A 16,354-nucleotide genomic window follows, 5' to 3' on the forward strand; every position below is an offset into this window, starting at 1 on the left:
GCAGTCGCTATCAGTTAGGATTCAATCCTTGTGATTGTGTATGCTCCCATTAATTTCTATTGTAAATTTCTAAGACTCAATACTGTAAAAAGTATGAGGTGGAACAAAGTTGTGCAAATTCTTCACACAATTAACTAATAGAATGAACTAGAATATAATTTTTTCTTGTTTATGGCTTTTTAGAAGTGTCTAATTAAGCCCCTTATGGCCAAAAACGTTGAGTCGTCCTGCAGTTAATTGGCATTTGGTGGCAGTGGAGCAGGCTCACTGAGCCGAGCTGAAACACAACCTAACTCATTAAACAATCCGGCAAGCAACCTGAGTTGAAGTCGGCTCTGATTGGCTTGCGTTGGAAGTCAGACACTTGCGAGGTCACATTTTTTGCCTGCTGCACGGGATCACGTTGAGCGTTACGTGCTTCTCTCTTTACAGGGCGATAATTATCATGTCTGACTGTATATACAGGCTGCCATAAATTTTGCCCCCCCACTAAATTAAGAGATGTTGCACAATCATCTTGTGCTTTATTAACTGAATATTTCAGGTCATGTTTACTCACACTAGTGAATATGGAGAAGATTCCTCCCCCCAAGCTCAAGTTACAGGGGCATACAATTGTGGCATCCCAGTCATATAGTCTGATATGACAAGTATCTGCCCTGTAAGTTGAAGTACGATAAAGGAATCTTCTCCATATTCACCAGTGTGACTAGACATGACCTGAAATACACAACAAAACAAGGGAATATAAAAAACTGTAAATAATCAGAATGCCCTTTGAAAATTTTAAAAATAATACACTACACATCTCATGAACAACAAGATTTTTATCTTTTTCTTTTTAAGTAGGCCAAATCACTTATATTAAAAGTAAACAAATAAAAATTGCTGCTGTACTTTGATTCTTCTAATAAGCCACTTAACTTGCTATAATCCATGGTTTTGAACAGGTGTGATATTACTGGTGTGTGACTACAGCGTAAGCACGTGATGTTGCCCACAATGGTCCTGTGTGCTCAAGAAGCTTGTGTGTATGCCCAGACACATAAAAAATTAGAGGGAACAATGATCAAAAGCTGCTCTACATTCATTTCAAATAATTGCAGTGGGCCCAGATTTTCTGAAAGACGCCTTAAAATGTGACTTTGATTCAAGTCTGAGGAAGCTCCTACAAAGCTAAGACAGTACAAATGAAGTCAGGCTTACTAATAATAGTAATGTTTACTCATTGTGGTGGAAACATTATTGTTTTGTCATGTGGTGTGTGACAATTGGAAATTTCAGCAAGCATTTAGTGTATGCAGTCTCTTTAACACCAATGTATGGTCAAGCTGACCGAAAACAGATTGGCGAAAGCGCCAAGTAGCTCAGATAGGGGTTTGTATCTCTGCATGGGTGACACTGTGTCTGGAGCAAATTCAGATATTGTTGGGGAGGCGTTCAACAAATTACATATGGATCTGCCCATTGCAAGCTCATGTTTATTCATCTCATGCTCATGTTTATTCTGTGGTATAAAAGACTTGTACTCATGATGTTCGTTGAACAACTGTCAGACACCCGCTTGTCTCGGATACCCTTGTTCCTCTTGAGAGATGAAACACTTGCTTCTCATCAGTCTGTCACAGTTCTGTTATTAGGTCACAGTACTTTTCCACTCAGCATGCCAGCCACTCCCACCTCATCAGCCACTCCACTCACCTGTGCTCACAGCTGCTCTTCATCTGCAATCAGCTCAGTATATATGCTCCTGCTCCACACCCATTCTTTGCCAGATTGTCCTTTGTCCTCATGCAAGACCTGCCAGCGGTTCGCTGCCTGATCACCCGTTGCCGACCGAGCCTGTCCCTGACCCGATCCTGCTTGGATTTCCCTGGCGTTCTGACCTGCCCGCTTCCGCTCTTGGTAATCCGCCTCCTGCCTTCTCGGTTCCGACCCCGTTTATCCCTGACGTCCTGCCCCCCAGCAACCCGACCAGCCTTCAGTCCCCGACCTGTCTCGACCGCCAGCTCCCCGGCAACCCGACCAGCCTTCTGCCCCCGACCACGTCTACAGCCTCTGCGTCTCTGGTGTCTGTCTGCCTGTTCCCTGGTCCTTGTTGGTTCGGGCCTGCTCCTGATCCAACGCCTTCCCCCTCATTGCAATCTCAACTACGCTGTTCGTGCTGCATTTGGGTTCACACCACGCCCGTTTCAGTCAGAGTTCAGAGCCATCCTTTCACTTACACGCAGGAGGTGCAATGCGCCCCACGACACTCATGACATGCTTCTGTGACAGCTATAAAAAGAGTAGCTCTACTAACCACTGTATTGAGGCGACGATGTAAAAGCAAGGTCTTCTCCCTGTCCTTGGCTGATGTTACCAACCCTGGCTCGAGAGGGGAAAGGGAAGTAACACACAGTGTCGGAAATAAAGGTAATACTTTTATTTACCGACAATTAAATGCAAAAAGTGTGACAACAGAAAAGGCCAGCGTGAGTGCTGTCAAACCAATAACCGATCAAAACTGAAAGAGACTCCAGAAAGAAAAGATGGAGCTATAACTGAGAATTATCACTAATATAATAAACAACCAAAACAAAGTCTAACCTTTCAAACTTAAACACAGGGTGATCAGCACTCCTAAACCCTAGTGGATAACTAACACAAAGAAAGCTACTGGGTGGAAAACGGAAGTCTGTAGTTTTAAACAATACTTAGCCAAATCTGGTCATGAACGATACACACAGTAGATTACACACGAGAGAATTGACAAGTGGCGTTCAAGGTGTCTGCCGCTGCTTTCGGGGGAGCTCCAGCCTTTTGTAGGTGCCGCTGCTGGTTGTGCTGTTGTGTTGTCACGGGGCATCGCCAGGGCCAACCGTCGGAGGGAGGCTGCACATAGACCTATGAACACACACGTACACCCCCACACACACAGCAGGAGACCTCAACGGTTCACAGCCGTAACAGCTGACCTCATGGTTTGTATATTCTCATATCCCATCAATCGGAGTAATTGACCTCATACTATTAGAAGGTCCTCATTTGTTCAAACTGGAGGAGTTAGCGTTAGTCTAACTCTCTGTCCCTTCCCTTCACTATACACTAATTCTATCAATACATCCATAATATTCACCGTTAAAAATAATTTCAAATACAAAATATTAGATCCCCAGCCCTGTGGGGGTGGATCCCCTCACAAGACGCCCAACCCTCCCCGTTATTCTCTGCCGAGCAATGAAACCCCCGACGTCTTATATTTATTTATATATTTTTTTCATAAACTTCACCAGGCAAAAACACATACGAGAAAGAAGAGGTCCAGTTATTTGTGTTTCAAAGGCGAGGAGCTGTCAATGCACGCAGCTTTTGTTTTATGTACTGCTGCACGCGAGAAACGTTCAAGAATGCGCCTTTGAAAAAGAGAGAAGATGGGCCAGATTTGGGTATGCCTGGACTAATGGCATGTCGAAATAATTGGGAAGTTCCCCTACAATTTGGCATGTAATCAGTGAATTATTCGGGGCTGAGCCTCAGCGAAGTCCTGCTCAAATCCGAGCAGGTCTTCGCAAGGCGAAGACTCGATTGTATTTGCTATGTTTATTCTTATTCGGGGCTGAGCCTCAGCGAAGTCCTGCTCAAATCCGAGCAGGTCTTCGCAAGGCGAAGACTCGATTGTATTTGTAACGTTTCTTCTTCTTCACTATTATTATTATAGTTCCGCCGCCGTTTTACGGCCCATTTTGACCCCCTGACCATAGAAAATGCCATTGCCACCTAGGTCAAAAGTTGGTGAAAATTTCATAAAATGAAGAGAAAAAGACAAAATTCCACTCTCTAGCGCCCCCTAGAGGTGTCCAAACATTTTAACTGGTGTAAAAAAATTTGAAATGGCGCAAGCTTCCACTAGGAAAGTCAAAAAAATATGGGGGAAAATTCCACGCGTTCGTCTCGTCAGGCCCGACATTTCGTACGCTCTAAGTTTTGTCGCCCGACAAACAGGAAGTGCGTTATTTCCACTTTTATTTTGCCTGTTTTTGACCTTTTTGGAAAACCTTTTCCTTCTAGGAAGGTCGTAGAGACATGGGGCCAACACCCACGGGTGCGGGCAATTGGGTGGTATTTGCTGATATGCTGACCTTTGACCCCAGACAAACCGGAAGTGAGCTAGCTGTCACTTCTTTGGAATAGAGGGAAAACACAAGACTCAGAAAGCGCAAGTCCGACGGGCTTGAACATTCAGTATGACATACACTGGACCTTCAAACCAAAGAATCATCTCAAAAAAAGTGAAATTTTACAACCATTTTCGTGCAACGGCCCTCCAAAATCGACGCACATTGAAAATTGACCAAAAATCGCGAAAAATCCCGTCGCAAAATTTCAAATGCCTCTAGCCTCCTCTAGGAAGGTCCAAACGACATGGGACGAAAACCCACGCATTCCTTGGATAGAGACCTACATTCTGACACCCTGACAAACCGGAAGTTACCTATTTTCACTTGTTTGAAATAATCCACAATCACAGCACTCAACAACCGTGAATGCTGCAAGGTTCAAACCTTTTGTATTACACAGACCAGACTGTCAGAAGGTCAACGTAAAAAGATTGGTCCGGATGCGTTGCACCGTTTTCATTTTATAGCCCTTTAAAGTTGATGCATGTGAAAATTGAACTCAATGAAAAAAACACATAGGAAAACGAAAAATGCACCTAGCGCCCTCTAGGAACATCGAAAAATTGTGCAACAAAAACCCACGCGTTCGTCTCATCAAGCTCTACGTCGCGTACACTCTAATTTTTAAAATTCCACAAACAGACAAACAAAATTCTTTGAGCTCGCCCCAACAAGAAAAAAAAGTCATTTTTTTCACTGACCACGCCTACACCGTTATTCACACCCCGGATAACTATATATAGTTAGATAGCTGAAGCCCTTAGCTAAAAGATGATACCAATATCTTTCGTGTAGATGCCGAAATGGCTGAGTTCTAAGCTTAGATGTCCAAGGTGGTAAAAGCGGAAAAAGCGGAGCTAGCGGAGCTGGAGGCGCTAACTGTGCTGCTGCAGGTTGGGTGCTCTGTTTCAACACAGACACACACACACACACACACACACACACACACACACACACACACACACACACTATACTGTAAATGGCTGCAGTTTCTTTCACAAAAGTGCTACAGACGTCATTCAAACATCCACGTGTTTGTCTCATCAAGGCCTATATTTTACATTTGACAGCCACTTCAAAAAAAAAATGCAGGTAAAAAATATGCATAATTTGCATACACAGGCATATGATGATTACACCTCTTCTCCCTCTTTGTCAACACACAAATGGCTGCAGTTTCCTTTAGAAAAAAGCTACAGACGTCATTCAAACATCCACGTGTTTGTCTCACCAAGACCTATATTTTACATTTGACAACCACTTAAAAAAAAAAGCAGCTCAAAAATAGGCATCATTTGTATACACAGGCTTATGATGATTAATCAGACCTCTTCTCCCTCTTTGTCAACACATACATAAATAGCTGCCGTTTCCTTTAGAAAAGTGCTACAGACGTCATTCAAACATCCACGTGTTTGTCTCATCAAGACTTATATTTTACATTTGACAGCCACTTAAAAAAAAAAGGCAGGTAAAAAATATGCATCATTTGCATACACAGGCATATGATCATTACACCTCTTCTCCCTCTTTTTCAACACAGAAATGGCTGCAGTTTCCTTTACAAAAGTGCTATAGACGTCATTCAAACACCTACGTGTTTGTCTCATCAAGGCCTATGATTTACATTTGACAGCATCTTTAAAAAAAAAAATACAGGTTGAAAAATCTGCATCATTTGCATAGACTTCTTTCAGCAGATGTCGCCGGGCGTCGGCAGAGGACGGGGGTCATCGGGGGTCATCAGGGGTCGCGGCGGCCACGGCGGCTCAGCCCCGCAAACGCTGCTTGCAGCTTTAATTATTATTATTATTTACACATCTTTGAACCCCATTTTGCCCCCTTACCATACAAAATCGGCAAAAGAAGATGAATAATACATATTATGGCAACGGGAATGTTAATAACGTGATCAAAAACGGTTTATAACCGCCGCTTCTTCATCTTCCACCTGCGCCGCCGTGTATTCCCCTGACTTTTTTTTTATTCAGCCATTACCAGGACGTCATCACTTAATGATGTAGTCGACCCGCTTGTTTCTCATTCGTCCTTTAGCTACTGTGAAGAAGATGGAAAAGGGGAGCAGGGACTTTCACAAGGACAGTCTCTAAAACAGTATGTTGAACAGTGGTGTTTAGACAGGGGGAGATGAATGCTATGCTGCTTGAGTGTATTTTGACCACAGCCTGCCAATGATGAGTAAATGAAGACATAACATAAGCACATGCTTGTATCAACAATTTAAATGGCAGTAGCCATATTAACTAATCATTATCCCACATCTACCCTTACAGTACCTCTTTACGATAGATCAATAGTTTTCTTGTCCTTGTCCTATTTTTTTTTATAGCACAAGTGCTTTTTGTTTAAATTAACGTTGCTGACTGTTAAGGTCCTTACACACCGGTAGCGAATTCGCTTGGCGAAAACTTATTGAAGTCAATGGAACCGTATACACCAGCAGTGAATGTTCGCAGAGCGAAATAGTGACAGATTTTTTTTTCCGCTCCTGTGTCGAATTGTTTGCAGGCGAAAAGGTGAATGCTGGACTTCTGACCAATCAAAAATGATGTTGGATGGTCGATGACGTCACATCAACACGTCGCAATGTTCTCTCCCACCGCAAACGTGGAGCCAGTTGATGGTGCAGTCCAACGGACATTCTAAAGTACTGGCCAAATTTGAGCTTCTGGGTGGTGGTGTTGAACTCACCTATCTCCTCTTGTGTCCCTTTGTTCCCCCCTTTTTTTTCTTTAAAGGGGACCTATTATACTCATTTTTGGGCTTTTGTATTTGATATCTGGCCCCTCCAGAGCAGCAATGCACGATTTTCCGCGCTGAAAGCTTTTTAGATTTGCGTATCTCGCGGCTCGTTTCCTCGTATTTCTGCATCCCGCAAAAATGCTCTGTTGCACTTCACTCCACTTCAAGCCTTGCCGTGTACGCCCCCGCCCGGTCCACTCCGCTGTGATTGGTCATAGTCTGTGACCAATCACAGCCGAGCCCAAACTCCGCAGTTTGCCATTTCCAGGGTTGTGAGCACACAGCGAATCGTACGAAAACGTTAGAATTCAAAACTCTTTTTAAGATGTCAATTTCACTAATAGAGCCCTATGTCTTGGATCCTGAATCCAATCCTGAGGCAGAGACTGGACAGCCTGAAGTTGCTCAAAATCAGAGGCTACAGCAAGACGTCTCTGAATGGTAAGTAACTATTAGCCGTAGCTTGCTACATTGACGTTCTCTGCTTACCTGTGCGACGTAAGGATGAATTATTTTTTCATAATAATAGAACGCCCTTTCTGAAAATTACCGTCATACTTTTCTGTCACATATTTCCATTTTACGAGGTGCACTTGTGGGAAATGTGCTAAAATGCAGAGAGAAGTTGAAAACGTTTGCTGTAGAGAAGTTCCGAAGGTCAGGTTAATTGAAGTGCTGTGTCTTGCATGGAAAATGAAAAATGTAACAAACCTGATATAACTTTAGTATTTGTACAGTTACTGTATTAATCCAGTTACGCATGGACACTCATAGGAATATGAATGGCATGTTGCTGGGTAATTGCTCACTTAAAATATATCTATTAAAACAAAAAATCTAATAATAATAATACTTTTTTCCTTCTTCTTCTTTTCTCACACAAGTTGTAAGAAGAATTAAGCATGAGCCAAATCCTCCAAAGTGCATGACTGACCATCCGGGCCTTCAAGCAAATTGTCTGAATCAATATACCCTACAAAATATAAATAATATTTATAGAGCAGACTATGGACGTCTGAGGAGGAGAACAGTGGAAGAGTATGTTTTTAATGTTATTAAAGTTATAATGCTAATATAAACTAATAATATAAGTGTACAAAGACATAATACAAAAATTGAAAACAATCACTCACAACAAGAGAAGTAAAGAAGTAAAGATGTTTATTAACAATATAAAGTGCACTGTAACCATGTTTAAATAAAATAATACAAAAACAAATGTGCTCATAGCCGATTTCTCGCTGGCAATTCACCAGATGTGGGTCATTCAAAGGTCATCAACAAGTCCAGAAAAATCTGTAGAACACATAGAGAATAAGAATAATTAATTTGTGAAATGATGAGTATCTTTTTGCCTGTCCTTTAGTTGCTACAGGTATCTTGCATACCGCAGCTTTGTAAGCTGGTGTTGGGGATACCTAGGTCGACATGTCAGGGTCATCATCCTGTCGTGTGTTGTACGCCAGATACGCCAGGAGTTTCCAGATTCATCTGGCCACTACGTTGGCTTCCGCTGGCCGCCTCTCGACTGAATCAAGATACATGTCTTGTGATGACCTCCTCCTTTGACGGTCTCTCAAACTGTGCACAGAGGTCCTCTGGGATGGTGGATTTGTTTGAGTTCGTCTGTGTACTTGGTGGGGTCCTCCAAAACATTGTTGAACACCAGCCTCATCAGGTCACTGACATATCCTGAAAAATGTTTACATTTGACTCACACATTTCTTTATACACTTATTTATTACGTTGTCTGTGTCACACCGTGGTGAGGTTTTGTCTCGTCTGAGGGTTTTGTCTTGTCATTTCCTGTTTTATTTTGACAACTTCCTCTCGTTTCAGACCACAACCTCTCCTCATGTTCCACCTGTTCGTCTGACCCAATTACCCCTTGTTTCCAGCTGTGCCTTGTTACCTTGTGTGTTCAAATAGTCTGCGTTCCCCTTGTCTTGTGCCAGAGTGTCTTCGTCTGTCACAGCTAGCCCTGAACCCGTTCACAGCCACAGCCTTAAGATTCCACAGTAAGATGATTGTTCCTCGAGGTCGAGTGATTTTCTGTTAATGCTAAGTTTTGTTATTAGAATAGGATTTTTTTTACTAGTTGTAGTGATGGGTAGATGATGCGTCATGACGCGTTTCGACACATTGCCAAACTGTATTGATACTGTGTTGATACTGTGTCACTGAATACTGACACCTGCTGGACCTTAGAAATCCCTACAGGCAACCTAGTTGACAGACTCAACTGATTTGATGACCTAGTGTATATACAATAACATAATTGAAGTCATTGTATTTTATATTGTATTATTTCATATCTTCATTTAAATTTAAAATATCTTGGATATTTTTAGATACGGTCAATAAATAATGTGAACATGTATCATAACGTGAAAATCTAAGTGAACATGTTGTGAATGAGGATGCTTGTGGACTGCTTTTGTTTTGGTTTTTCTTTACAAATTTTTATTCAAAAAAATAAGTTTTTCCAATGTTTTAAAATTCAGTCTGTTCCGCTTTTTTGAGACAACTTCTGCAGCTGTAGAAAACACCCGCTCACACGGCACAGATGAGGCTGGAGTGCAGAGAAACTGTAAGGCAAGCTGGTAGAGGTTTGGATAGACTGTCTTTTGGTTGTCCCAGTATCTCAGAGGATCCTGGGACCTGGCAATATTGCCCTCTGCCAGGTATCTCTGCACCTCCTGGATGGCATCAGCTGTGGCACTTTTGGTCTGCCTGTCCACTTCAATGTCGAAATGTTGCCAAAGGTCATCTAAAAAACAACAAAATGGCATTTTAGTACATGATTTCAAAACAACAACAAAACAATGTTGAATAACATGCCTGAAGTGGGTGCAGACAGCTGTTGTGAAGACGGTCCCGGCTGGGGCTCATTTGTGCGTCCAATTACAGACGCACATTCTGACCGCAGTCTATTGATGGCCTCGTTGCACTTGGAGGAACTGCGGAACCCGAGTGATTTAAATCTGGGGTCTAGAAGTGTTGCTAGGGTCAACACACTTAATGACTCCAGATTGGAAGCAGTGTCTGTGACTCGACGCTTCAGGTGTTCATGTAGGTGTATGGCTGCCTGTGTGTGCAAGGTTGAAGCATTACGCTCTAGTGCATGATAGAGCATCTTCATCATCGGGATGACCTTAGACCCCGACACTCGCCTCTCTTCAGACAACTCCACTGTAGCTTGATGGAAAGGAGCAAGCACAAGAAGTGTTTCTCCTATGATGGTATACTCATCAGCTGTCAGTGGAGTCAAATCTGTTTTTAGAGAGGCCAGAGATACCCACACTGGTTCCCTCTCATTATATAGCCTTGACAGCATTTGATATGTGCTGTTCCAGCGTGTTGGCACCTCATTGATAAGTTTCAGGGTTGGTCGTCCCATCTGTTGCTGCACTTGAGCAAGCTTCTCCTTGGCTGTAGTGCTTGATCTGAAGTATGTGACAATGTGCCTAGCTTTGTGTCTGATGGATGGAAGTGTGGGGATCTGATCACATGATTTTCTAACTAATAAATTGAGACTATGTGCAATGCAAATTGAGTGCCGAATTTGGAGCTGTCTAGTGGATGCAATCATGTTTGGTGCTGCGTCAGTCACAAAACACTTTACTTTATTGGTTATGGCCCAGTCCTCCATCATGCCCCTTTTGACTTGGGCCAAATTGTCAGCAGTGTGACTTTGTGGAAAGTATTGTACTGCCAACACAGATGTACACAACTGCAAATTCTCATTAATGTAGTGACAGGTAAGAGCCAAGTAAGCCTCCATGTTCACAGATGTCCACATGTCAGCTGTTATACTCACTGCCACAGCTTGCTGTACTTCCATTTTCACTCGTTCCCGTTCCTCCTCATACTTTTTGGCCACCATTTGTTTGATGGTCTGAAGATTACACCAAGTCAAACCAAAAGCAAATCCATATATTTAAATTAAAGATGAAATAAAATTTAGATACTTTTACTTTTAGATAATACTTAAGATGATTTCCACACAAACCTTTCTGGTTGGCAAAACATATGAGGGCTCAAGGACCTGAACCAGTTCCCTGAACCCTTCACTCTCAACAATGCTGAGGGGCTGGCAGTCCTTCAGGATGAAATTCAGCAGAGCCTCATCCAGCACCTGCTTCCTGGAAGCTTGATGGTTAAAAATGAAGTAAATAATAAATTAATAGGAATTAATTATCAATAAAGCAACTGTGAGTAAGTTGTAGAGTGGCTGTATACCTGAGTTTATCCTGGGTGCATCTGGGACTTCATTCTCATGCCTGGCCCTATAATGCCTCAGCATTGAAGAGGTGCTTTTATTTAAATATGATAGTTCTGTCGAACAAATGCGACATTTAACCTGCAGAAAATAATGTGAATTGTAAACTAAGAGTCACTTTGAAATTAATTTGAATTCAGATAGATCAAGTGGAAACTCTGAGAGGAACAGGATGAATCAACAAGGATATTAAAGCAAATACCTTATTTTCAGACATGAGATCAAAATGGTCCCACACGGCAGAAATCTTTCTCTTTGCTTGAGGCTGCGCCATAATTCTCGGCCGATACATCCCATTGACAGATGCGCTTCCTTATAAACACAGTTTGGCGCGTCAGTGTCAGTTCGAAACAGTTTCTGTATCGGTCACGTGACTTTCTTAAAGCGATACGCGCACCGACACGGGGTTTTGCTCTCTGAGCTTGACGCATGCGCCGACGCATCGGTGTTGCCGGACCCATCACTACTAGTTAGTTATTTTCCTCCTTGCGAGTGATTTTCTGTTAATGCTAAGTTTTGTTATTAGAATAGGATTTTGTTTACTAGTTATTTTCCTCCTTGCGAGTGATTTTCTGTTAATGCTAAGTTTTATTATTAGAATAGGATTTTGTTTACTAGTTATTTTCCTCCATGCGAGTGATTTTGATTTTGTTGCCAGCTCAGTGAGAATAGGATTCTTATAGCCTATTTATTTGATCTCTCTGATTGAAGGACAATTGCTTGTGAAATAAGTACTTTTCTGTTAAACCTCTGTGTCTGAGTCCTGCCTCAAGTCCCGGTCTGACAGTCTGCAAATGTTGAAGGCTGTGTCCTACTTTAACTAATTTATTTAATATTTGTACAGCACCTTTTGACTTTTACATTTTTGTACCTCAAAGTTTATATTAAAGTTCTGTTTTGTACTCACTGAAAGTTGCCTTTGTTTTGACCGTCTTCGCTGTTGCTTGTCCCTTCTTATATTTGGGGACGCTGACCCTGTACAAAGCTTTGCCTTCCAATGTTGTTGCCTTTGTGCAATTTCATTGAAATACATAGCAGCTAGGTACAGCCTAAAATTAAATACATTTAATTCAGTTAAAAAACAAACTGTATGCTATAAAGTCAATGAAGTTAAAAAATTTTTTTTTTAGTAATTTTGAATTCTGAAATAAGAGCATTATTGTTGTATATGGATAATGCTATTTACCACAAAGATAATTGTTACCTGCACAGCATTCAGTGTAAGGAAAGACAACATTTTTTGCTGCAAAGAGCAAAATGACGCTATGAAAAGACTCAAGTGAAGAAGTTTGATGTTTTTCACTGAGTTTTTCCACATCACGGAGAACTCTCTTGTTGACCAACACCTTTTCAACTTTGTACAGAGGGAGTGTACCTGAAATGTCAGAAAGACACATTGAATAAGACAAAGTCCTCATTAAAATTGTTCTGTCGCATGTTGGCTTGGTTCCTTTATCCAATCTCATGCTACCAAACCGTGTTTGTTGAATGAAGAGAGTAGTAGACAAGTGAAATCTTAAGAAGTTTTAGTAACAGGAAAAACAAGATACTTGGTACAGAGCTCCGGAAGCTTAACCCTAACAACAACAATGTGTTATCAGATGCCAAGTCTGATCTATCTGTCCCTTACGCCATCTTAAATACAGAAACAAACAGTAATAAAATATGGAGATGTCTTCTTCCATGTCGTCCTCCTATTGGCTGTCTGGTGGTGTAGCCTTCCCTGTTTTAGGCTAATCGGTGGGAGGAAACAAGTCCTTATTTGGCCGGGAGCCAAATAATCCGTCCTCCTCTCGATCTGGTCTGCTGGAAAACTTTCCTGCCATAAAACCCTGAAGTGAAAAGTTTGTATTCCCGTGCCTGCAAGGGTCATAAACTTTATGGGGGTCGCAAATACAGTTTCGGTGTTCACCCCCACTTTGATCACCCCAGGTCACTGTGCCTGAGGCTTAATCAGTTAAACATTACGTTTAACTAACTAATACTTCTAACGCATACATACAATATTTGCTAATGTACTAACTCACACAGCTATAATGCATTATTCTAAAAAAAGAATCACTACACGCATTAATATTTCGTAGGTTTGTATTGCATATTCTTAGTATTTTCATTACGCTTCTATAGAAAATCTGAAGTCAAAAATACTTGATTCATACATGGCTGAAACCACTTGCTGGGGTCTGTGGAGATTTTCTCAGCATGGAGACACTTGGGACACAGTGGGTCATCATGCGAGTGGACATCCTTGATGTGGTTTATGATGGACTTCCATAGATATGGTTTTTAATTGCAGGCAACCACCTCTGCAACACTGAACAATCCTTCTGTTTTGCAATTGCTTGCAACTTTTTGGATATAAACATATGCCATTTGCAATATTTTTTTCCCCAAAATTTTCATACAAATTTCTCTCGCAATTACCTTTCTCAAGGTGCCAAATATAATACTGGGTGATCCCACACTCCCTCAGAAATTTCTGCACCTGGATGTGGCGGTCAGTTACAATGTAATCCATTTTTACATTGTTTCTTTCAAGATGATCCAGCGCTCTTTTCAGTCCTTTCTCCATATGTACACTGCCACCAACCTCATTGCTCTGTTGATGCAAAAATATTTATGTACTTGCCTGCATTACAAAAAAGAAATGCACATAGATCTTTTTGACTAGGTGAAAGGTTACCTGTACAAGCTGGATGTCTATAATGTTGTTGCTGTCCAGGTGCATCATGGTGTAGCTTCCGAATTTTGCAGAATGTCCTTTTATTTGTTGTGGCGGCACGAGGGGAAGGGTACTTTATTTTATATTAATGGATACCAAAAAAAGGGAACTTAATACCGACAACGCCACCTTGGGTAAGGGCCCAAGGACCCATGCTAGATTAACTTGTTCAGGTTCGTAACAAAAAAGGGGGGGGGGGGGGGAGAGACTGTGTTCCAATATTGTACAAAAGAATAGGTTTATTGTTCAAACAAAACAGAAGAAATGCAACAAGAAAGATGAACCATGTCGTGCGCCTTGATGGTTCGGCACGTCAACGTATGTTTAACCAGGATTAGACGAACTCTAACAAAATAAGAGGCAGACTGAGGCACACCGACTGGAGGCGGGGGGGGAAGGCGATGCAGGGAGGCGGCCCCCAAAAGTAAAACAACAAAAGAACACTTCAATTCAAAACAAAGGAAACATTAAAGTGCACAAACCAATATGAAATACTTATAAGACACAACACACGGGGAACACCACCCAAGAGAACCACCACCATCTGCCTTCAGCTGCAAAGAAAAAAAAAGGAAATAGGTTAAACAAACAAACAGCTCACCCTGCTGCAACCAAATGAAGGAAATAAAAATTCCCCTCAACAGAAACAAGACCAGAATGAAACCCCGCAAAATAAATGGAAATCCAAAGGAAACAAAACAAAGCAAAACCTTGATTGACAAACGAAAATAAACAGATATTCCAAACCCAAAGAACCCAAAACTAAAACTTAAGATTTACTACCGACTCAAACCCCAGTGATGACCTTAAGCCCTAAGAAAATAACTGACTGAAAATGGGTTTGGTCAAACAAAACAAAATCAATCTACAACAAATCAATATATAATGGTGACCACAAAAACTAAACCAAAATCAGGCAGACACACACACGCACACTCACAACCACACACTCGGTAGACCGGTCCGGACTCGGGCGTTGTCGAGTCCAGCACCAGCAAGTTCATACACGGCGACAACAGCAATAAGCGACAGCAACAGTAGCCGTAGCAACTGTAGCAGCAGTATCAGTCGTAGCAGCCGTAGCAGTAGTGGCAGCTGTAGCAGCAGTTGCAGCAGTAGCGCCGTAGCAGCAGGAGTAGTTGCAATAGCAGCAGTAGCACCGCAGCAGTAGTAGTAGTTGCAGTAGCGCCGCAGCAGTAATAGTAGTTGCAATAGCAGCAGCAGTAGTAGCAGTAGCGCTGCAGTAGCAGTAGCGCCGCAGCAACAGCAGCCAATTTACCGCCTTGTTGGAGGGAGAGACGCGGGGAGTCTGCGCAGCGGGGGGAGGCAGCCACCGCAGGTGTGCCAGCGAGCGCGAGTCTGGCCAGCGGCAGCACCCAAACCCCGTCAACGCGCCTCGATCACGGTGGTGACGCCGGATCTATCGAAAAACAAAGGAACATAATAAAATATATCCGTACATATATATATATATATATATATATATATATATATATATATATATATATATATATGTATATATATATATATATATATATATATATATATATATATATATATATATATATATATATATATGTATATATATATATATATATATATATATATATATATATATATAGATATATAGATATAGATAGATAGACTTTTGACTTTTAAAATACACTTTATTTTACACATTCTGGCAAACAATGTTTACGTGTCAATTGAAAAGTAGATTACTCTTAGATAAAAGTAATTTACAAAATGTGATAAAAGCACATTTGTGTACTAAAAAAACTACACTTTAAGTACCAAGGCGTCACCGCCACTTACAGTACAAAGAACACGATCAACAGCCCACACCTCTAAAAAACCAGCAAGGTTGTTCGTCAGCCTGTAGTAGGCGTACTCCACCTTTAGCCTGGCTGACACCATGCCCCTGAAACAGCGGACTGGATCCGTCCAACCAGTTCCCAGCATCTGGTTTTTCCGGCTTCTCCAAATGGCCATTTTCACATTTGCAAAGATAAAATTGATTAAAACAATGACTGACCTCTTCCTGGGAGTATACTTGGGGCCGAAGATAAACATGGGGATTGTGAAAGTTTCCCCCAAACCCTTAACCAAAACTTTAACAAACCTAAACAATTCCCCAAGCCTTGGGCAGGTGAGCACCAAATGCTCCAGAGTTTCGGGTGCTAAACAAAAAGGACACCCCACCCCAGTGCTTGGATCAAAGTGAGCTCTGTACTTGTTTGTAGCTATTATCCCATGTATTATCCTCCACTGGATGTCCGCCATCCTTTTCTCCACTGGAGGTTTATACAGGACCCGCCAGCCATCATTCGGGGAAGAGTCTGGGTCATGGATGTCCTTCCATTTGCAATCCCCTATTCCAGAAATGGAGCAAAAATTCCTTGTAACCATGCAGACAAGGTAAAACTG

The sequence above is a fragment of the Nelusetta ayraudi genome, unplaced genomic scaffold (assembly GCF_046127955.1).
Source record: "Nelusetta ayraudi isolate G7.1 ecotype Tasmania unplaced genomic scaffold, CSIRO-AGI_Nayr_v1 ptg000045l, whole genome shotgun sequence".
In the NCBI taxonomy this organism is placed as follows: domain Eukaryota; kingdom Metazoa; phylum Chordata; class Actinopteri; order Tetraodontiformes; family Monacanthidae; genus Nelusetta; species Nelusetta ayraudi.